At 35.4% G+C, this 22,917-nt stretch overlaps 1 long non-coding RNA gene across 1 annotated transcript in view; it reads right to left on the bottom strand.

The window, feature by feature from the left end:
• Nucleotides 1–22,917, bottom strand: part of LOC106048028 (uncharacterized) — a 71,414-nt gene that overhangs the window by 12,566 nt on the left and 35,931 nt on the right. Inside the window, exon 5 of the long non-coding RNA XR_010828489.1 lies at nucleotides 19,361–19,517. This is a non-coding gene — a long non-coding RNA (uncharacterized lncRNA). The remainder of the gene's footprint in view (nucleotides 1–19,360; nucleotides 19,518–22,917) is intronic.

Raw genomic sequence — 22,917 nt, 5'->3', positions numbered from 1 at the left:
GTGATCGCATTAAAAAATCTTTCCCATTACTCATCAGCATCCTATAAATTGCATACCATTTTCTGATCTGTTTGTATTATTATATTACTAAAACTCTGAAAATGCATCATAAATAACCCTAAAATACATTCCTAAAGTTGACTCTCCTATGCTTGGTAAATGGTCTGAAGTCAAGAATAACAAATTCTACCTGTGCTAAAGAAGTCTGTATACCATGTATGAGTTTTATGCAACACTGCAATTCACTATTTCAAGACTGAGTTTTCTAGATTGTTTTAAAACTCAGATTGTACACTAAACTTTGAAATGTTTGTAAAAGTTGGCTAGAACAGTGTCATATACTTTTCATGGTTCTTTCTGTCAATATTTTCTAATATTCTAGAACAGAAAATATTTAGTGTATTGCTAGGAGACAGACAAAATGCTGTTTTGAGCTTTTGTTCAGCAGACACAGTGCTGGCATGGGACAGTCCGGGTTTGGCAGAGAGACGGGATCGCAGAAGTCAAAACATGGAAACTTGAAAAAGGAAACTGACAGTGGAGTCAAAAATGTGGAAGACAGACTCAGAAACAAGTAAAAGGGAAAGGCTTGGTAGTAAGTGAAAAATAAAGGATCAGGGAAAAGAAAAGGGAGAAGTAAGATTACAAGTGTTTTATAAAACTTGTTTTTAATGTTTTAATGTTTTTTATGATTTTTAATAATTAATAATAATGTAGTTTTTAATGATAATGTACAATTTTAATGATTGTAATAATGATTCTTACTTGCATTTATTCTGTGGTTTTTTTAACATGATACACAATCTCAGGCAGAATCAATGTGTATGCTTATATTTTTATCCACATATACATATATATATAATTGTCTCTGTGTACATATGAGTTTATGTATGTGTATTTAACTATACCAATCAACATATGAAACACAGTCCCACTTTCTCTATCAAGCTGTCTGCAGCTGCAATTTTGTTTCTTTAATGAAAACAGTGTAACCAAATAAAAAAGACACACACACACACACACAAAAGGAGATTTTGGATGTCTCATCCAAAAGAGAAAAGAGAATAAAGAAAAAGAAAAAAGAGAGACAGTCACACATACACAAATATCTCATATATGTGATTGCAATGTTAAAAGTATTCCAGACACTGATCCAAAGTACAAGTAAGTGAGCAGGAATTCTTCACTGAAATTCAAGGAGTTTGTGAGATAAACACAGAAATTAAGTTTTCTGTAGTTTTAATGACAACTTTTCATCAGTCTAAATTAAAGTATAATCCACTGGATCACAAACACTAAGGAGAAAAAAGTATAACAGTCCTATTTTATAATTTGTAACTACTTTGAATACACTTGTCAACATATATCCCCTATTTCATTTCCATTTAATGAAGTAGACTTTTTCAGAGAAGAAAGCTATTTTTGACTGCATTTCATGATAGCATCAGAGCTAACATGACCTGGTTTTATGTGGATAGAGAAAAAAAAAGAAACTTGACAAAGTCACAGGGTTTGGTACTTGGTAACTTTGGATCATGTTGCTTTAAAGACAAAATTATATAGAAACTGTCAAAAGGGGTTCAGAAAGTATACCATCTTTTTGTCTCCGCTGTTGACTATTGTTCTAACCTCAGTGCTAGAAATATTAGGGCTTATTAGTCCAGTAATTTATTTGACAGTTTTATTTATTTATTTATTTCATAGTGTTCACAATGAGTGATAGTGAATACACATACAGAATGAGCACATTAAAATAATGAAAACTCTCTCTTTTTTAATTTCAGGTACTAGAAGTAGAAACAGAACTGTAGGATATTAAAAATGAAATTATTTGGTATGTTTTTTTGTACTATATTTTGCATTTCTGTTTATCTCTGTAAAACATTGGTTCTCTTATACAAGATGTTATTTAGATATACCCATCCAGACATATGGGTAAACTTTTGGATGAGAGACGGTTCATGTCAGAGGAGCTTGAAACAGGCAGAGAAAGCTCCTCTATTACAGGAACTGAAGTTGAAGACCTTTATACCCTGTGCCACTGTTTTCCAGCCAAAGTACTTGAGCAGTGAGCTGCAGGAGGCATGTATGGAAGAGGACAGTCCAGGTGAATAAGCCATAGCAGGTCTTTACATTCAGGGCATTGCAAGAATCCACAAGCAATGAAAAGGCATTAGTAAGGGTACAGAAAAAGGAAGACAAACAAGGTAAGCCAGAAAATAGTACTGTAGACTAAATACAATGACTGGATAGAATGGAACTCAGTTTTCTGTTGAAGATGATTTCAGATGAATTTTCCTTTTGGTCTTATAATATCAATTAAATTACAAAAAATTACAAAAAGTTAGTGTGCTGATCATCCATGCAATGGCTGAAAAGCACTTCTACATGCCTGAAATGATTAAAAAAATCCTTTTCATATTACTGAATTTTAATAGTTCCTAAAATTACTTACCTAAATTCAAGCCAGTTGTGAAGTAGAGCTATGAGATCAGATTTTGTTCATTCTGTTTATGCACAAATAATAATAAATTCTGTGCTGTCTTAATTGATGTTATTTTTTTCTTATTTTTTTCCTTTTTTTTTTCCCCTGCTACATAAATACTTAATTCCTCCCCACAGACCTATCTTGTCATTTAAACACACTGTAGACCTGCAGTTTCTTATTATATACTATAGTGGTTTTTTTCCTTTTTTTTTTTTCTCTCTTCAGAGATTTACTAAGAAACTTCACCTGTAAGAAGCAAGAAAATAAAAGTTTTTTTTTCTATAGGATAAATGAAGTATAGTCTTTCAGATTTGTCTGCTCTTTAATATTTAAAGTAATTCTTAGAGGCAGCATGGTTACCATGTAGTATATGAGGTCAACGCAAGACCATCTTCAGCAAAGCTATCCTTCTGTGGCTTTTATGACCCAGCTAGAAAAAAATATTTTTATGACATTTCCATATGTTTTTATTGACAAATTTTGATTTGTAATTTGTTATGATGCAAAATATAAAGATATATCATTCTTTTTCTTGGCAACCATATATTCTTTGAAAAGTCTTCCCATTGACTTAAATACTATTAAAATAAAAATATTAAAATTGATTTGTGACCTTACTGCTGTCATATTTATATCTGAGCCATGGTAGTTTAAGGATTTTCAGATAATAAAATTCGTCATAAACACATTGATGTCAATGGAGTTGCTTTGATTTTTGGAAGAAAAGAAAATTATCCACCCCATTTTTTTTTTCTGAGTTCATAGTATTTTTTGGAAAATTTAAACTATTTTTTTTAAGGAAAAATATTATTTTATATATATATATATATACCATATAATCTGTACATAAATTATGTGATTTATATAATTAAAAATTAAGTTATTAAAAACATTTTTTTTTCTGCTATTTTCTTAAGACATAAAAACAAAGTTTTGGTCTATGAAGTTCAGGTTACTATATTAAGGTATTAAAAAGCCATCCTTATTTAAAGTCTCTGGAAAAAAAATAAAGAAAAAGAAATAAAAAATCCATATATTGATTCAATTCATTGTTAAAATTAATATCAAATCCACTGCAGGTCTTCAGTATGGAGAAGGGAATTTTTATAGAAGGGGTTAGGGAAAATATATCTCAAGAACGTTAAACTCTAAAATAAATTCTACTCTGTGACCTTCATATATTAAGGTTAGTAGGAGATCTGTCACTACAGTTTGGTGATAAAACAACTGCAGTTCTTTTTCTGAGCAAATGCTCTACAAATGCAGCTACTTTTTTCCAGAATTTCTTTTCCTATATTAAGCTACCTTGTGTACCTTAGATATTGTTGTTTAATCTATCAGTACTCAAAGATATTATACAAGTAGATAAAATTAGCCATAATCCCTGCCTCCAAAGAGTTTCATTACACATTACTATAATGATATGAGAGAAAGCAAAACAAAAGAAAGGATACAGGGAGATAAGGAAGGAAATCAACTATTAAATCCTCAGTTTTACTGGTGCTTCACATAGCTTTCTATTTAGATAGATTTTTATCTTTCACAGAGGAATAATACAATAAAAAACTGATGGGAGCTGTGGAACGTATGAGAAAGCCATGAATATTAGGAGGAATAAAAGAGTCTGTAGCCAACAAGTACGGACAACTGAGGGAAGGACATGTGAAATGAAATGTGTGCCTTTACAAGGTTTGGAAGAAAACCAGTTGTAGTCAGTGGTTTGGGAAAGGTACATTATATAAAAAGCTGATATGTAAGAATTTGGTTATATGACAAAGCAAGCAGCTACCAGATTCTACAACTTTGAGGATTTCTGATCACTTTTCTGATCACTGGAAAAGGTGAAAAAGTCTGAGGAGAATCATCACATCTTTGAAGATGTAGACACAAAACTGATGTACATATATATAAATATAAGATTATTTGGGGGTTTGGGGGACATTTGTTGCAAGAAAGAGAATATCACTGTCAGAAGGGCTAACTGCTATGAACATGAAGAGATTCAGAAAAACAGGCAGTGGTGGTTAATCTGTTTTCTTCCTATTGCTGTTCTGCTGCCTCTGCTCTATTTTTTCAAACTGGGTTTCTCAATAGAATTGAAGGTCTCCTGCTCTGAAGGACGGATGCTTCAATATTTTGTGGAAGCATCTGTGGAACAAGCTGAGGTGGAGTATTTCAAAATGTATTTACAACACCACAGAATTAGTCAGTAAAGCATCAATGTATTAATATATCTTCTGTTCAGAAGCTTTCTTTGTATTATTTCTGCTACCCCGTTTTTTTTGTTTGTTTGTTTGTTTGTTTTTGCGATTGCCCATAAAGGAAAGCAGTGGAAAAATGTAATGTCTACTTTGCCTTTGTCTTCTCTAAAATCGCCCAGGTTTGTTGAACTGCTTTTTGTCTCATATATATACATATATAAATGTATATATATATACGTATATACTATATACAGTACAAACATACTAGATGTCCCAAGGTATTATACAAATTCCAGTCATGGAAAAGAGCTAACAGTTTCTATCTCATAGAATCACAGAATCACTGAGCTTGGAAGGAACTTCTGGAAATCGTCCTGTCCAACCCCCTACTCAAAGCAGGACCAGTAAAAGCAGGTTGCTTAGGACAGTATCTAGCTAGGTTTTAAACACACCCAAGTACAGAGACACCACAACCCCTCTTGAGAACCTGTTCTGGTGTTCACTCACCTTTAGAGTAAAAATGTTTTCCTCTGTTTCAATGTCTGCCTATTGGTTCTTCTCTTATCACTGAGTAACCCCTGAAAAGAGCCTGGCTCCTTTTTTTTTCCCCTCCCCCATCCATATTAAATATATGTAAGATCCCTCCTAATTCTCATTTGCAGGCTAAACAGTTCCATATCCCTTGGCCTTTCCTCATGTTACAGTCTCAAAGGTAATTATCTTTGAGGCCCTTTGTTGGACTCTCTCCACTATGTCCGTGTTTGTCTTGTACTGAGGAGCCCAGGACTGGGCATACTACTCCAGATGTATTTTACCAGCCCTAAACACAGAGGGAAAATCACCTCCCTCAGCATGCAGGCAACACTCTGCTTCGTGCAGCTCTGGAGGCTGTTGGACTGCTTTGCCACAAAACTGGACAGTCAACTTGGTGTCCAACCGGATCCCCAGGTCATTTTTTGGAAAGCTGTTTTGACTGCCTCCTCCCAGCATGGCTCCAAATATGCCTAGAGTTGCTCCTCCCCAGGTGCAAGAACTGACACTTACTCTTTTCTTCATGAGGTTCCTCTCTTCCTGTTGAGGTCCCTCTGAATGGCAGTAAAGCTATCTGATCTAACATACAAGAAAAAAAATTCAACTAAATCTCCAGTACAGTTAGAGCATCAACTGTCTAAAACACAGTTATCAAGGGAACTGCAAGCATGCTACCAGTTAGACATAATTGTTATAATTAAAAATTATTTATAAGTACATTTTTAAATATATAAATATTTATATATAGATATATAGATATAGATAGATAGATAGATATACACACACACATATATGTATTTAAATACAACAGTATTTATGTCTCCCTAAGGATTTCTTCACTGTTTTTCAATGAAGGCTGACATTTAGAAAGTTCCTTTTGATAAAGTTTATTCTATAACAAACCATATACTGCGATATCAAAAGTTTTTGCATTTGATAAATTTATCATCATGGATATTTATTTTTCTGTAAATCAGACCCATGAAATATAACAAGATCTAAAATGTACATCTTTCTCTTTACATTGATAAATTAGCAATAGTGTGTAAGAAACCCATGCTGTGTCAATGAGAGATAATACTCTTTCAAACTGTGCAGAAAGATGAATCCCCTGAAGTTTGAGCTATTAGGTTTATGTGGGACAGAAAATATGCTCTTGTGGAATATTAACAAGACAAAATGACAGCAGGACATATGATTCCCTGAAACTGGAGCACTAAAACAGTAGCAACAGGGAATGAGCTATGAGAGAAGCAGGGGACATGCCCTTTGCTTCCCATATGGCAAACTGATCTCACACCTGAGTAATACGTGAGATGCAAATTACTCAGTCTTGTTTTTTTCTTTCATTTTGTTGTTGCTAGAACCTGTAGCTATTTGTTGAGGTAAAATCACTGATGATTGAAAAAATATGAAAATGTTGTCAAGAAGTTGGTGAACTGACAAAAACATACTTCAAACGTGTCTTTGATTAATTCATTTTCTGTATTTATCTGAATTATATCATCTAACCATAGTGGAATAAAGAAAATTACACAAATATGAAAAGCTGTGATTATTCTGTTAGTCCACACTGGAAGAAAACAGGAATGGGCTGAAGAAAAAATATTATTTTTTTATTCAAAGTTCAAAATGTTATGGTGGTCATATCTTATACTAGTGACTAGTGGAAAATCAGGAACGTGTAATGTATATTTTAGGTGTATTTTTGTTTTAAAATTATTCTTCAAGTTATGAATGTAATTATTTTAAAAATGCATGTATTTCCAGCATGATAAACAACTATAAAACAAGAAAAAATAAATCTGTTGTCTTATGTCCTTATGTCCTCCATGCTCTCTTCTCCAAATCTCTTTTTAGTTACTTCTGCCTAAAAATAAAAACCTGTGGCATCAGTGAATCCTCATTTCCTGACATCAGGGAAAAAAAGAAATACAATTATCAGGTAGAGCAGACCAGTTTAAAAAGAAGAAAGCCATCATAAAAGTGATAGACATGTTAACATAATAATTGAATAAATAATCTGTAGCCCATAATCTGAGCATTGGTTTCAGTATATTTAGAAACAACTTCTCATAAAAATACACTGCTGGGAAAATCAAAGTACATTAAAGAAAATATGTTTCCAGATATGCTTTTCTTGCCCAGTAGGTAGTGAGATACAGACAAAAATTGATGTGTAGAATATAATTGAATATTTTTCACTTTTCTTGACTTTGCATGCCATACTATTAATGCTGCAATTGTATGTGGGATGAGATAGAGTCACCAAGACAATACTAACAATAGTCACCAAGACTATTGATTCTGTTTGGTTTTGTGGATACACTGGGCACGGGCCTGGAGTAGTGTAGAAGTAGAATGAATGGCTAATAGTCTTCACTCCAGAAAATGAATGAAACTGTTAATTCTATTACTATTGTAGGTCTACTCTCTGAAAGACACATCTGAAAGAGAAGCTATAGAGCTGTGTGGTCACAAATATGTGTCAAGACAATGTCCATATCATGCAAGTTAATGAAAGGGATAAAGTGTCCTTCATCAATCTATGCATCTGTAATGTGACAGGAGTATGTCCATGTTCATTAGCAAATTGTTTCTTTTTGTTCTTCTCTTTTTCTGGTAATTCAAGCACAATCAAGCAAGCCAAATCACAGGAGTGTCTAGAAATATATGACATAGAGACTCTCCCAAAAAACTATCAAATAATTTGAATAACATCAGGTGAAGTCACTTTATTTTTGGGGGTAGGCTAGCTTTATCATTTGATCTTATTTAAACTGTAAATCTACAAACAGTTTAAAGGAAAAATAATAATAAAAAATGTTAAATAAACTTCATGATCTTGGAAAAGTTGCAGTCATGCATTTCATCCACTTATTTAAAACACAGTACTTTACAGGAATGTATCACTTGTTTATTCCCAGAATAATTTACAAACATTTATAACAGAAGAAAATAAATTCTTAACTCAATACTTTTTTTTATATTTTATTACTAGTGGTTCCTTTTCTTCCCTTCTCAAATTCTAAAATTGCACCTCCTCTGCTTTATTAGTGCAAATTTATTATTAGTCCAAATTTCTCTGACAACTCTTGTGAACAGGGATGGATTATTAATCATTGTCTCTCTGACTAATTACTGTTGGGCTGTTTCTCAGATAATTAAATAGTATATGGATAATGGAAAGGTTACTGCCGTGGATCAAACCCATAAAAAACAGGAAAATTTTGGAAAGATAGGGTCTGAAGGGTCTACATAAGGTCTACATTTAAACCTATCACCTTAAGCTCTCTTCTAACACTCTGTAACTTAAAACAAAACTTCATGTCTTCTCAAGACTTGTGTAAAATATTACAAGAGAATCACCCCCAGGAGGTGCTTATTTCTTTGACTGTAAAAGAAGTCACAATCACTTGTATGATTGATACTCAGGCATCTAAAGCATGATCAGTTGAATTCCATGCATGAGAAACTCTTCTGCACTACTTCTGACACCTAAAGACTCCTTAGCAGGTCCTTGCACAACAGGAACAGATAAAATGAGAAAAAGCTTCTGTTTTAAGTCAAATATACACTATTCTTTAGCTTAAATAGAATATGATGATGTGCCTAGATGTAAATGGAAATGAAATTTTATCATAGGCTATGATCTGAAGATTTGAATGAAGGCATCATGGTTGCTTATAGTCACAAGCCAACTATGGTATGGTAAAAAATTATCTACATGAATCTTTCATATTCATATGGAGGATTCATATGTAGATATTAAAAACAAACAAACAAACAAAAAACACCAAACAAAACTGGGATTTAAATCACAGTTTTTTTTCCAAAATTAATGCAAAAGTCTCGTTGTTTAAAAAAAAAAAAAAGGTAATTCAAAGAGTAATAAGATAAAATATAATTTCCAATTTTAGTAATAAATGACTGGTGGTGGCTAACACTTTTGGATAAAATGCATTACAGCGTCACCAAGTTCTGACAAGATTTTGATTATAAAAAATTCTTAAGATTACTGACTAATCACTGCTGAGATTAAATTTGTCTTTATTCTAGATTCTCGGGGTATGTTTGTTGACTTCTGAATAGTTTAGTCTTTTACTGAATAGTTCCTATGTTTTAATCATGCCAGTCACACTGAGACACTCACCTGTGCTGGACACTGACTGCATGTTGAGATAGGATTTTGTTGTACATTCCGCTCTGAAAAGTATGGCCTCAAAAATCCTTTCTTTATCCATTAACTGAAAACTGGGCTTCTGGGTTGCTGCTGCAGTGCAGTTTTGAGAACAAGAAAGGACAAAGAATGTCATAATTGTCTGCTAGCAGCCTAGAATGAGGATATCACTCTGAAAAAAAAATAAATCTCTACTGCCTTTCTTTCTGCTCTATAATCAACACCCTAGCAATTAGTCAGATGCATAGCAACTCAGAAATACAATTCAAATGATACATTTGTGTAGGCCGTGAAAGCTCATTACTTGTTGTAAGAGCTTTATGTACAGAAAGGGAGAGAATATGTTGTTAATTTTTTTTTATTTTTATTTTTTGACAAATCATTCTCAAATGTTTTGCCGCAAGTCGACAGAGAAATTTCTACTCATCCTATGCCTTCTATCCTACAGACCTCACTGTAATAATCATTTACATTTTGGCTGGAGGAGAAATAATATCAAAATATTCATCTATTTTTCTGTCATGAAGATAGAAGGACTACTCTCCTTACCTGCCTATACATACTCCCATTACTGATGTGCTTGATATCCATACACTTGGTAAACTGTATTTCTAAACAGCTACAGGATGTCTTCTACAGCTCTAACCCAATGGGGGAAAATTGCCTTTAAACTGCTGTAGTGAACAATAACTATCAAATTAATCAAAAATCCAAAACAGGAAAACAATTGAAGGAATATAATTTATAAGTATTTGCTATAAAAAATTATTATGGTTCCCAAGATACTTTGCAATAAGAAGATGGTGTCTTTTTTTCAGGTTGATGAAAAAACAACTAAAAATCCCACAAAACCTTAAGCTGATGAGTGATGAGCTTTTATTTTCGTTCTGGTACATGGATGTTACACTAACATGGTTTCTCTCTTGGTAGCAATGTTTTAATGAAAATACCAACAGAATTGTGATTAGGATCACATTATTCTCAAGCCTTATTTTTTAATGTTGTGTAGTGAATTCTCCATTCATGTGGTTGCTGTATGCAAAAGTATGTGGTTGCATAGTAGCCTGAATTTAATAGCTAGTTATAAATCTGGAGCAACTTCATTGACTTTGATGACCACAAGGGACCACAAAGATGATACGAGGCCTGGAGCTTTTCCCTGTGAGAAAAAGCTGAGAGACCTGGTTCTGTTCAGCCTTGAGAAGAGAAGACTGAGAGGGGATCTTATCAAAGTTTATAAATGCCTGAAGTGTAGGAGACAGAGGGATATGGCCAACCTCTTTTCAGTGGTTCATGGGGACAGGACAAGGGACAATGGTCACAAAATGGAGCACAGGAAGTTCCGCACCAATATGTGAAAGAACTTCACAGTGAGGGTGACAGAGCACTGGAACAGGCTGCCCAGGGAGGTTGTGGAGTCTTCTCTAGAGATATTCAAGGTCCGTCTGGACGCCTACCTGGGCAACCTGCTCTAGGGAACCTGCTTTGGCAGGGGGGTTGGACCCGATGATCTCTTGTGACCCGAACAGTTCTGTGATTCTGTGATTCTGTGGTGACCTTATTGAGAAGAAGTGATTAACTGTGGATTTATGAATAAGTAATTTATATTTCCATCTAACCTACAAAATGAATTCTAAAAGGTTTATTTACACACCCAGGAAAGGAAGGGTGAGACAAGGGAATTAACCTCACCTAACTATAAGCATGTAACAGAAGCATATAAACGATAAGCCTAATCTTTCCACAGATACTCTAGAATGGCAGGAGCAGAGAAGAGTATCTTCCTTAAGAAGATATATCTGCCCTAGGAAGCATCCATTTTTCTTCACAGGTTATACACGAAGTCTAGAATGAAAAGTGTCATAATGTAAGTATCTTGTTTGGATGTTAAATTTAGCTGATACAATTTATTCACATCATAGAATCTATGGTATAAAAGAATACATGTTAAACTGATGCTGTCTCTCAGTCTTACATCTGGAGGTTTATTGGATGCTTATGAGCACAGGTACACATTTTCTCTGGGCTTGTCACTTCATTCCTTGTATGTACTAACACCTTAGTTCAGACTCTCAGATGAAACCTGTTCATGCTGTTCATGTTGATCATAGAATTCATTTCCTCAAAGTAATCTCAATTGAGTATTAAGTTGCTCAAATTATTATTTTTTTGATAAAGAGTTCTAACAATGGGAAGAAACACTATAGAAAATGTTTTTAAAAAATACCAAACAAACAACCAAAAAAAAAATACCAAACTGTCCTGGTTCCAGTTAGGACAGAGTTAATGTTCCCTCATAGTAGCTGGTAGGGTGCTATGTTTTGGATTAGGATGAGAAGAGCGCTGATAACATGCTGATGTTTTAATTGTTGCAGAGCAGTGTTTACACCAGGCCAAGGACTTTTCGGCTTCTCGCTCTGTCCTGCCAGCGAGCAGGCTGGGGGTGCAGCAGGAGCTGGGAGGGGACAGACCCAGGACAGCTGACCCAAACTGGCCAAAGGGGTATTCCATACCATCTGACGTCATGCTAAACAATATATAGGGGTGGCTGGCCGGGGTGGGGGGGCCGGCTGCTCGGGAATAGGCTGGGCATCGGTCAGCGGGTGGTGAGCAATTGCATTGTGCATCACTTGTTTTCTTACACATTATTATTGTTAATACTATTACCATTATCACTATTATTATTATTATTGTTATTATTATTTTCCTGTCTTAATAAACTGTCTTTATCTCAACTCACAGGCTTCACTTTCCCGTTTCTCTCCCCCCATCCCAGAGAGGGAAGGGGGAGGGTGAGCGAACGGCTGTGTGGTGTTTAGCTGCCAGCCGGGTTAAACCACAACACAAACAAAAACAACTACAGTATTATAAATGCAAAATACTTGTTATGTCATCACTTTTTCGACTTAAAGAATGGTCTTAGTGGTAGGAACTGTATTTACTTTAAAATATCTTGTGTATATGTTGCAGCAATTAATATTCCAAATACAGGAATGATATTAGTATTTTGGGAAGATTTCTGCTAACGTCATGTACCAGAAACCATTATCTTAAACAGAATTTAAAGAGCTGAGGCCAGAAAATACAAGTCTTCTTTCTTTCCAGGTGTCTTTGTCACAGAGGGCCAGACATATGCTGTATTTCCTCTGAATGTCATTAAATTGCATACACACAGTCCTTGGAATGACCTAGGGAATGCATTTTGTCTACATTCCGTAGTCATGTAAAATTTTAATTATTTTGCTCCTCTTAATATATTTTTATTACATTCATAGGGATCAAAGAGCATCCTCTGTTGCCTAATACAACACCTGATTCTGTTGTGCTACTAGCTTAATGTAGCTTTGTGAATAAAGTAACTGTTGATGTTATGAAAGGATATGGGTTCAATTCCTGTAGAGGATTTTCTTTCATTAAAATTTCTTTTATTAACATCTACCTTCTTCTTACTGGGATATGACTAAATTAATTCTTAGTTTAAAATTATTTTTCTCATTTTTCTAATTGGTGTATCCAGAAGCCTGGGAGTATGAAAACAACAGGGAAGACATTAGAATTACAAAAGAGATCTGTAGACCAATTTTCCATTCTAATAAAAAAAAAAAAAGTTATTGTTTTTTTGAAGAGAGACCTCTAAGTCATGACCTAAACTGCTAACATAAGTTTATAATACGATTTACAGTTTGAACTGAACAAGATTTGGGTCCTATCGTATGATTAAGAATAGCAAATACAGTAGATGTATAGGAATAAGTTTCTTGTTAAAGACAGAGCATCCCATGTACTGGACAAAAGATCAGGACTTTTCCATGAGTTCAAGATGAAATGTAGCAAAAGATTAATTAAAGTCATTGTGAATTTGTTCTGGGTCATCAATGCCACGAATATCTGTTGGGTTTGATTATGATCATTCTTTTCTATATAGGCCGAGCTATTAACTTTTGCTGTCACGCTTATTTCAATACTCTTTCTTCCAGGCCAAGAGTTAAAGACTCATTAGTTGAAAGGCCTCTCAAGTGGGTAAGCAAGAGCATTTACCTACAATCATAAATTTAAATCACCATTATCTCACACACAGTATGTTGTTCAAATAACATCACGTCAGAAAAGATATTGCAGAATCAGAAATATTCGGGGGGGGGGGGGGGGAGGGGGGAAGTAACATCACTTGATGGAATGACTTTAGTTTGTTTACTTTTCATATATATGGTCAAATTCTAGAACCCCTTGCCTTAGATGCCTATAAATGCTTTAAGAGCTAAAAAGCTTATAAATTTAAAGAGAAATTGAATACATTAATAAAAGAAAAAGCCACAGATACATATAGGGACTTTACTGGCTCAAATAATCCCAGACCTGAAACATATCTGAAAGTATTAATGCAAATTATCATTACATATTTTGCAGTTATATCTGTTCCTAGGCAGCTACATCTAATGTTGTTGCAGACAAGTGTTCTATACCAGTACAGCTGTTCTATGTAACTTACACAGGCCTTAGATTCACTGTTTTTCACAGGCAGGAATTCTGGCTCATATTCTGGTAGAAGATAGCCAACTGTCTACTGAACATGAAGCAAACTAGACTTACTGTACGTGAAACATACAGCTTGCCCTATATTTGGCCACACTGCTCTTGCACAAGCATGTCCATGACAACACTGTAGTCAGGGCCTTAAGAACCTTGAAGACTATTTCACTTAAAACTGATTTTGGTTCAGCAAAAAACACTTTTTTTTTTTTCTTCCTTCTTTAGGCTTCTGCCTATACCTGTACCAGCTAAATATACCTGTATCCCTTCTTCAAGGGATTTAGCTATATATATATTCAAGGCCTACTTTTGTAGAATCATAGAACTGTTTGGGTTGGAAGGGACCTTAAAGATCACCTAGTTCCAACCCCCCTGCCATGGGCAGGGACACTTCCCACCAGACCAGGTTGCTCAAAGCCCCATCCAACCTGGCCTTGAACACTTACAGGGATGGGGCATCCACTGCTTCTCTGGGCAACCTCATAGGAAAGAATTTCTACTGACTATCTAATCTAAACCTACCTTATTTCAGTTTAAAAACTTTGATGTGGTCCAGCTGCATAACTTTGACTCAAACTTCTGTGAAAATTGCCAAGTTGTGAAAAAGGGTTGTGAGAAAGTACATAGAATGGAGCTGTACGACAGAAGTAAAAATACAGAAAGAGGTAAGATTGCTGATACAGGCATAGTTAGCAGTTCAAGGATAGAGGAGGAAAAACACTGACATGAAACTATATAAAATCCTAACGGAAAAAAAAATGTAGTGAGTCAGAAGAGGCAGCTCAGCAGCATTGAATATCAGCCCATTGAAAGCAGCAGTGGAGGACAACCTGTTTAACCTGATTGATAACTGACAAGTATACAAAGTCCCTTCAACTACTTTGTTGGAAGTCGTGAACATATTGATGGCTAGCTGAGTAACTCCTTTGTCCTAAGTATATATCGTGTGTATTAGACATAGATATCTATCCTATGCTTTCAAATTATGTTGAAAGAAACACTGTGGAATTTCTTTGCACAAAGTAAATTTTAAATTTCACTATCTATACTTGTTTCTTGGCCATTCTCAGATGTAACAGCAATTTTTGCATGATTTGCAATTCAAATAATTGGACTTATTTCAATTATGATAATGCTATGCGTTTAAAATTTGACTTGTTCCAATGAATATAAATGTTAATTTTTACCCCATTGCCTACAATAGGGTGCAATTATTTTGCAATTGCAGATACAGTTTGGAAAAGCAGTGACTGTTCAATTTAATAACAATATGGACCTTGTCTGTGGTGAGTTTACAAGTTTACAGGCTGTCTTTTTTTTTTTTTTTTTTTGATAACAGAAACTGCTCTTAAAAATAAAATAGTGATCTTTATGTCTTTCTTAATTTAAAGGCACTCACTTTTTGTTTTCAATCTAGAGACTACTTTTGATACATGAAGTATTACAGAATAATTCCAGAATTATATAAATGGCTTATTTCAGAGAAGTCTAATTTCATGTTTTGATGAATATTCATAAGATTAGGTGTTTTTTTTTCTTTTGTTATTGTTGTTGTTTGTTTGTTTTTAATTTAGGCATTGCAACTGGGAGATATTTAAAAAGCAGCTTGTCCTGTTATATGCCAGCAGCAGATGGCAGTTTTAAGTGTCACAGAGTTTTAAGTTTATCAGAATTTTAAGATCCCAGGATTCCCTAGTGATCACAAGAACACTTGAGACTCCCTAGTCAGTTTGGTATGAAGACTCTCAAACATTGTTTTGATTCCCAGGTTCAGATGCACAAGGAAAATTCTGCTTTTCTCAGCTTAATTTTTTCTCTACGGGCAGCATTTCGTTTTCTGTATGTATATGTAGAGTTTCAATTAACTACAGCTGTAGCTTTAGGTTTTATCTCTCCAACAGTCTAAATGATTAAAGATTTAGCAACTCTCCTTGGAGAGTTCAAAAGTGTAATTGCATATTTGACTGTCTTCTGCAAACTGTATCAGCTAAAGAGGAAGCATTTTTCCTTTTGCTGCTGAGAAAAGAAAACCAATGGATTTGAAGCCAGTAGATCACAGCTGGGATTTAGTAAACTCCATCCACAACACACATCTAGACTGCAAGATAACTGCTGTTAGCTAGTAAGTCCACTGTAGAAATGAACTGGTTTAAGAGTGGAAAACTAAGCTACATGTAGAATTTTAATTAGTCACTTCTGTTGATTATAATTGAATATTTTCCCCAGAACTTTTCATATGATCCTCTAACTTAGAGTCATTATGAAAGTACATGCCTCACATTTAAAATTTTCTGAAGTTTGATTTTCTTATCTCATTTTTGATTTCCCATCCTTTCTTTTCCTTTTATTTAATTTTAATATTTTCAACACTTGGGCCCTCAACCATGTTATATGTTGACTAAATGTCTGAAACTTTTTCAGCACAAGATACTTAAATATTTGAGTTTAGTTACAAGATTCATTAAAGTTTCCTTTTTCAGTAGTTCCATGTTCTTACAGTGACACTTTATCATTCATTCATTTATTCACTCACATTTGGCTGCATCAATGTTTTGTGCTTTTTTTTTTCTTTTTTTTTTTTTACTTTAACAATTTATTTACAGTTTATCTGCAAGTATCACTACAATAATTACTCTCTGTGTGTTTAGCTATTGCAATCTTGTAATAGATTCTGAGACTGTAATTCATTCCTTATGATTGTATTTGCATAGTTTCAGATTTCCTTGGTGTTTTCAAAAAAGAAAAAGAAAGTCAAACAAATAAACCAAAGAAAAACAAAACAAGGAAAAAAAAAAAAAAACAACTGATGAGCTATTTTTGAGATACTTCATCTCTTGCCTTATGCCCTGTGCAGAGCTGTAGACCTTGATATGTGTTCTACACTAAACAGAATAATATAGGTTTCTTAGGTTGAAATGTTTTCTTAATTCTCTTTTAGTTAAAAGATTGGTTTTGAAGCATTTCCTCCTCACCTGCTCACTATTTCTAAACACTTCCAAATTATATTATGCTGTGACTGTTAATAGTGTCAAATCTCTATCATCAGTAACAGAAAACTGCACATTTTCACTAATTCACTTCTATGGTTTACTCATTCATTCATAGTTATGCAGCTGGAACAGCAAATGGAAGGCCAACTGTAATCAGAGGGTTCTACTAACACAGGGGCTTCTAGGTTGGTGTTCATAAGGTCCATCAGAGGGCTATTTGATTCCTCAGGGGCTTATATCAACTTCCCATCTTTATGCATCTATCAGCCATCTCTGGAAGTTATCAGAGTTACACAGTCACACAATTGACACAATTGGCGTGCATTTGTGCTAGTGGCCTTGTGCAGATATGGCAGACTCTGGCTGTCCTGAGTTTATCAGTTCTTGGAGAGACGACATGTCTATTTATCACCAGAGCTCATCAGTCCTTAAAAAACTGTCACGTACTAGCTTCTGAGCAGGTGCATTTCCTCTTTTGTCCTGTTGCTTTCTGGTATTTATCTATCCACACCCATAGAATCGCACAAAATTACACAGGAGCCTTTATAACACTTGCAGAGTATATTTCTGAGAAAAAATAATAATAATAATAATAATAATAATAATAATAATAATAATAAAAAGGAGAGCTGAGCTCTTTTCTTCCTACTCCCTCATTTTAAAATTTTACGTACCCTGTAATGAAGCTCCCATCCAATAAGAACCAATATTTTTGCAGTTATATCTCAATGGGAATGGGCTAAAGTTGCGCAAGGGGAGGTTTAGGTTGGATGTTAGGAAGAACTTCTTTACTGAAAGGGTTGTTAGGCATTGGAATGGGCTGCCCAGGGAGGTGGTTGAGTCACCATCCCTGGAGGTCTTTAAAAGACGTTTAGATGTAGCCCTTAGTGATATGGTTTAGTGTAGGACTTGTTAGTGTTAGGGCAGAGGTTGGACTAGATGATCTTGGAGGTCTCTTCCAACCTAGACGATTCTGTGATTCTGTGACTCTGTGAGAAACAGTTTATCAATTGATGCACTCAAGACTGAAGAAAGTATCTTAGTCTTCTTTGTGAGAAAACAGAAACTTTTCAAGGTGCTATTCATTTTTCCTTTCTAATATCACCGAGATCTTGAATAATTCTGTAGCCAGGGCTTTCATGAGAGATATAGGTGATTCAGCTAGGAGTCTGTTCTGCTGTGGTGGTTTTACCCATCTGGGCAGCTGTCCTCCACCGTTCTTCACTGCCCCTCCACAAAGGGAAAGGGGGAAAAAATACGATAAAAAGGGCTCAAGGACTGAGATAAGGACAAGGAGATCACTTCCCAGTTACCATCATGGGCAAAACAGACTCAGCATTGGGAGATTAATATAATTTAATACCTATTACTGACAAGCTAGAGCAGTGAGAAACTAAAAGCAAACTAAAACCACCCACCCCATACACCCATTAACCCTCTACATCCTCCCAAAGAGTGGTGCAGGGGAATGGGGAATGGGGGTTATGGTCAGTCCTTAACACTTCGTCTCCGCCACGGTCACTCTCTTCTCCTGCTCCAGCATGGGGTCCCTCCCACAGAATGTCATCTTTCCCAAACTGATCCTGTGTGGGCTTCCCACAGGCAGCAGCTCTTCAAGGACTGCTCCAACATGGGTCCATACCACAGGGTCCATCCATCAGGAGCAAACTGCTCCAGCACGGGTCCCCCACTGGTGGCAGCTCCCCCCAGACCCCCTGCTCCTGCGTGGGCTCCTCTCCACGGGCTGCAGCTCTGGCCTGGGGCCTGCTCCTGCAGGGGCTCTCCATGGGCCGCAGCCTCCTCCAGGCCACATCCACCTGCTCCAACAGGGGCTCCTCCACAGACTGCAGCGTGGAGATCTGCTCCATGTGGGACCCATGGGCTGCAGGGGAACAGCCTGTTCCACCAGGGGCCTCTCCACAGGCTGCAGGGGGACTTCTGCTCTAGTGCCTGGAGCACCTCCTACCTTCCTTCTGCACTGACCTCAGTGTCTGCAGGGCTGGTTCTCACTCCTCGCTCTCCCAGCTGCTGTTGTGCAGCAGGGTATTATTATTATTATTATTATTTTATTTTTCTTAAATGTGCTCTCACAGAGGCCCAATCAATGTTGCTCACGGGCTCAGCTCTGGCCAGTGGCGGTATTCCTTTTGGAGCCGGCTGGAACTGGCTCTTATCTTACATGGGACAGTTTCTGGATTCTTTTCACAGAGGCCACCCCTGCAACCCCTGCTACCAATGTGCCTTCTACATATGTATCATCTGACAGATCATTAATTAATGTATATAAATGCATTTACCTCGTTAATAAATATAAATATCTGAGGGGAGGGTGTTGGGAGGATGGAGCCGATCTCTTTTCTGTTGTGCACAGTAACAGGACAAGAGGCAATGGGCACAAACTTAAGTACAGGAAGTTCCAGCTGAATATGAGGGCACTTACTTCTTTACTGTGAGTCTCCTTCTCTGGAGATATTCAAAACCCACACGAATGCCATCCTACGCAGTGTGCTCTAGGTGATCCTGCTCAGCAGAAGTTTGGACTAGATCTTCAGAGGTCCCTTCCAACCTCAGCCATTCTGTGATTCTGTGATTTTGTCCTGTTGAAACAGTTTATTCTTCTCTAAATAAATACTTGATGAATTAGAGCAGGCAATCAAATAATTCAAACAACAACCTTAGATACGAGGAGCATGTTAAAATCCTCACCAATGTGAAAATCAGTGGAAAACCATCCTTCTGTCATGGTATGTGTCATACGTTGTATGTTTTCATATTGTGCCCAGTTTATGAGTAATGGGAACATCATTAACATCCCTAACATTGCTATAATTAATAACATCAACATTACTATCAATAGTATTGACATTATTCACAATATTCTGAATACCCTGAAAGAATCCTGAGATGAATTAACTGCAAAACTAGTTGTGCCTATTTTGTAGCTATAGAAATAGAAGTAATAATAAAATAATAATAATAAAAAAGTTCAAGAAGGCCTAGCAGCAAGAAAAGAAGGTTGCAGAGTTGCCGATAATGGACTTTTGATCAAGGCCTGAGTTTCATACATGCATTACAACTCAAAGTTAAAAGACAGTGATCAGAGAAATGAAGAGATATGGGTGTGGTGAGATGGTACTCTGACCTACGTTGGCAATAGTAAGTGACTTACACAGTCCAGAACAAAAGCAGTTAATATAAGTTACCAGGTGCTCCCACTCAAGGCATAATCTACATAATCTGTGGCATAACCTGTGTCATCTAGTCCCTCCTTATGGAACAGGTTTGCATTGCTCCATTCAAATTGGGTGCAACAACCTGAAACAATACATGTTTGAAAAGGCAGCATGTCTAGCTTTATTGGTCAAACTTTGTCTACTGGTCAAATTAGGCTACAAAATTCACAGCCAAGGTATGCAATAAGTATAAAGTTTGAGAGACCACTAATTGTAGACCTTTAGTGGCTGGACTGGAAGGGCTGCCCGTCAAAGAAGATATCTTGATGGAGAAATATGAGACCAGTGTGCAGTAAGGATTTGGCTTTTAGTATCTTTGGGGTAAGAGGTCTAATCAACTTGAGCTTTAGCCATTACTTAATGCTTTATTTATCCTGTTTGTTATTTGTTTAAGCCTTTTGCTTATCACTGGCAAAACTAGTCTTTGATTTCTACAATAAATATGTAAGAAATTTCTACAATAAATCTGTAATAAAGCCTACCATACCTGAAAAGGCAATAAAAGTTGAGATTCTTTTTCTTTACTAGCATATAATTATTTCCACAATGTTATATGTGGCCATAGTGCTGATGGACTTTCCACAGAAAGAATGCTCAATGATAAATTTGTAAGCTGAAAGAAATGAAACCATTACTCAGAATAGAAACAGTAGCTCCAACAGCTGATGGGTCAGTAGCTGCTTGCAAAGCTTCTGCTAAACAAGCAGCTACAGTCACCATTTATTTATTTATTTATTTATTTTAATTTATTTTTGACTTAGATGTTTTCAAGAGGTAGAAAAACACCATACAGTTATACTATGGACCTTCTTACACAAAGAGTTAGTGCAGAGTTACCCAAGATGTGTATTTGCAGTTCACTAAACATATCTCACAGTCACTGGCTGCTACTTACACCATGCAGAAGCATTCTAAACGTCGTAGACAGATATTTACTATTGGGGCACTGCACAGTACCTACTGTGTTATGCATTATCTTACACTACAGTTGTTTACTTTATAGTAACCCCCCAATACTGATAGATTATCTTTACAGATCGACAGAAGATTAAAGATTTTTTTTTTCCTTATCATAAAGCAAGTGTGAATATTAATAGACATAAAATTTTGACATCAATGAACACAACTGTGAGCACAGCATGGTCCTGGTCTTGGGCACTCTTGTGCACAGCCATGTCCATTGATTTTATCAGAAAATGTGATTCCTATGTGAATAAATTTTAGGATTCTTTTAAATAAATGAATAAATAAATAAATAAATTTTAAGATTCTTTTGTAAAATAAGAATTTAAAAATTCCATTAACTCAATGTTGTGAAATGTCATATATTCTTCATTTATGTCAATTTCAATATGGATTGAAATTTCTTAGAATTTTCATTTTCATTATTAGAATTACAATCAGCTGTTAAATCCAGCTATGAAATGCTATACAGATCCTGAGTGTTTAGGAATTGCTGGTAAGTCAGCTCAGTTATATCATGGGAAGAGTAACCTAATAAAAGGAAAAGATGAAAATTAGCACTCAAAATGTCATGCTTCTAAATAGCAAACCCCTTCTTGTTGCAGCTGCAGAATAGTATTTTGGATCCAGTCCACTCATCTCCCCTTTAAAATGACTGAGAGAATGCAGCTGCTGTCCAGTATGCTTTCTACTGGGACCATTTGTATATTAGTCAAGGCAGTATAAAATTGAGCACATAACTGTTAAAGGCATTAAGCCAGGTTTACCTCTGATGTAACACTACAGATTTCAATTTATCTATAGTAAGTTTGAGGTTTTTTTATTTGTTTGCTTGTTTGTTTATTTTAGTGCTTTCTTAAACATATTTTTGGCTTATATTGTTTTCTCTATTGTTCATACTGTTCAATATAGTAAAAAGAAGCTACAGAATAATTCTAGAAAGACATTCAGCTGATGATCAGCCACAGAAAAGTTTTTTAGCCATATTATAAGAAACGTTTGATCTGAAACTTTTCAGTTACTTTTTGCTTCACAGAAAAAGAAAGAATGAACTTGTTCTTTTTCATAGATTCCTTATCTGACAACTATGAAGTAAAAATGGACAAAACATTTTCTTGTGTTGTCCCAGTCAGGAGAAATAGACTAATGTAATAGAAAGCATAGTCTTTCAGCCTGTATGTATGAGAGCTCTTACATTTTAAGAGAGCAGTTATTGCCATGTATTCCTGCTGAATAAGCTCAGTGTTTCTAGAATACCTAAAGTGTTTCTAAAACCTGAAGTTAAACACATATTTAGGGATTTTGCTGTAGAGCACTGACTATGCTACTCATCAGATTAAAGGAAACCGTTCTTTCCAAATGTTCCATATGAGATGGGGTGGTTGATAAATCACTGAGATATGTAGCAAAGTGGTTGATAAAGCACTGAAACAAACAAACAAACAAGCAAACATTTCAGTTTGTTGGTAACTTGCAAGATGAAAATGAAGACTTCAAAATAAATTTTGTGAATATTATTTTTAAACAAAGTGCTCGTTTTTGAATTTTAAAAGATGTATAAATAAATCTCCTTATGAATGTAACATCTAAATATGATTTAGATGTTTCCCAGATTTTGCCCCATCCATAAACTGAAAATTCTCAGTAAAGATTTATTTAGTATGAACATTCTTATCTCTGATATTAAGTTTTACCCATTATATAGATATAACAGACCAATTCTGTTTTACATCTTTAACAGAAGAAATAGTGTAATACAGTGAGCACTGAATATTTTAGGCAAGGAAATAATAAAATTATT

The sequence above is a fragment of the Anser cygnoides genome, chromosome 1 (genome assembly GCF_040182565.1).
Source record: "Anser cygnoides isolate HZ-2024a breed goose chromosome 1, Taihu_goose_T2T_genome, whole genome shotgun sequence".
Taxonomy (NCBI): domain Eukaryota; kingdom Metazoa; phylum Chordata; class Aves; order Anseriformes; family Anatidae; genus Anser; species Anser cygnoides.
The sequence above is the reverse complement of the archived record's forward strand: the minus strand, read 5'-3'. Positions and strand labels throughout refer to the sequence as shown.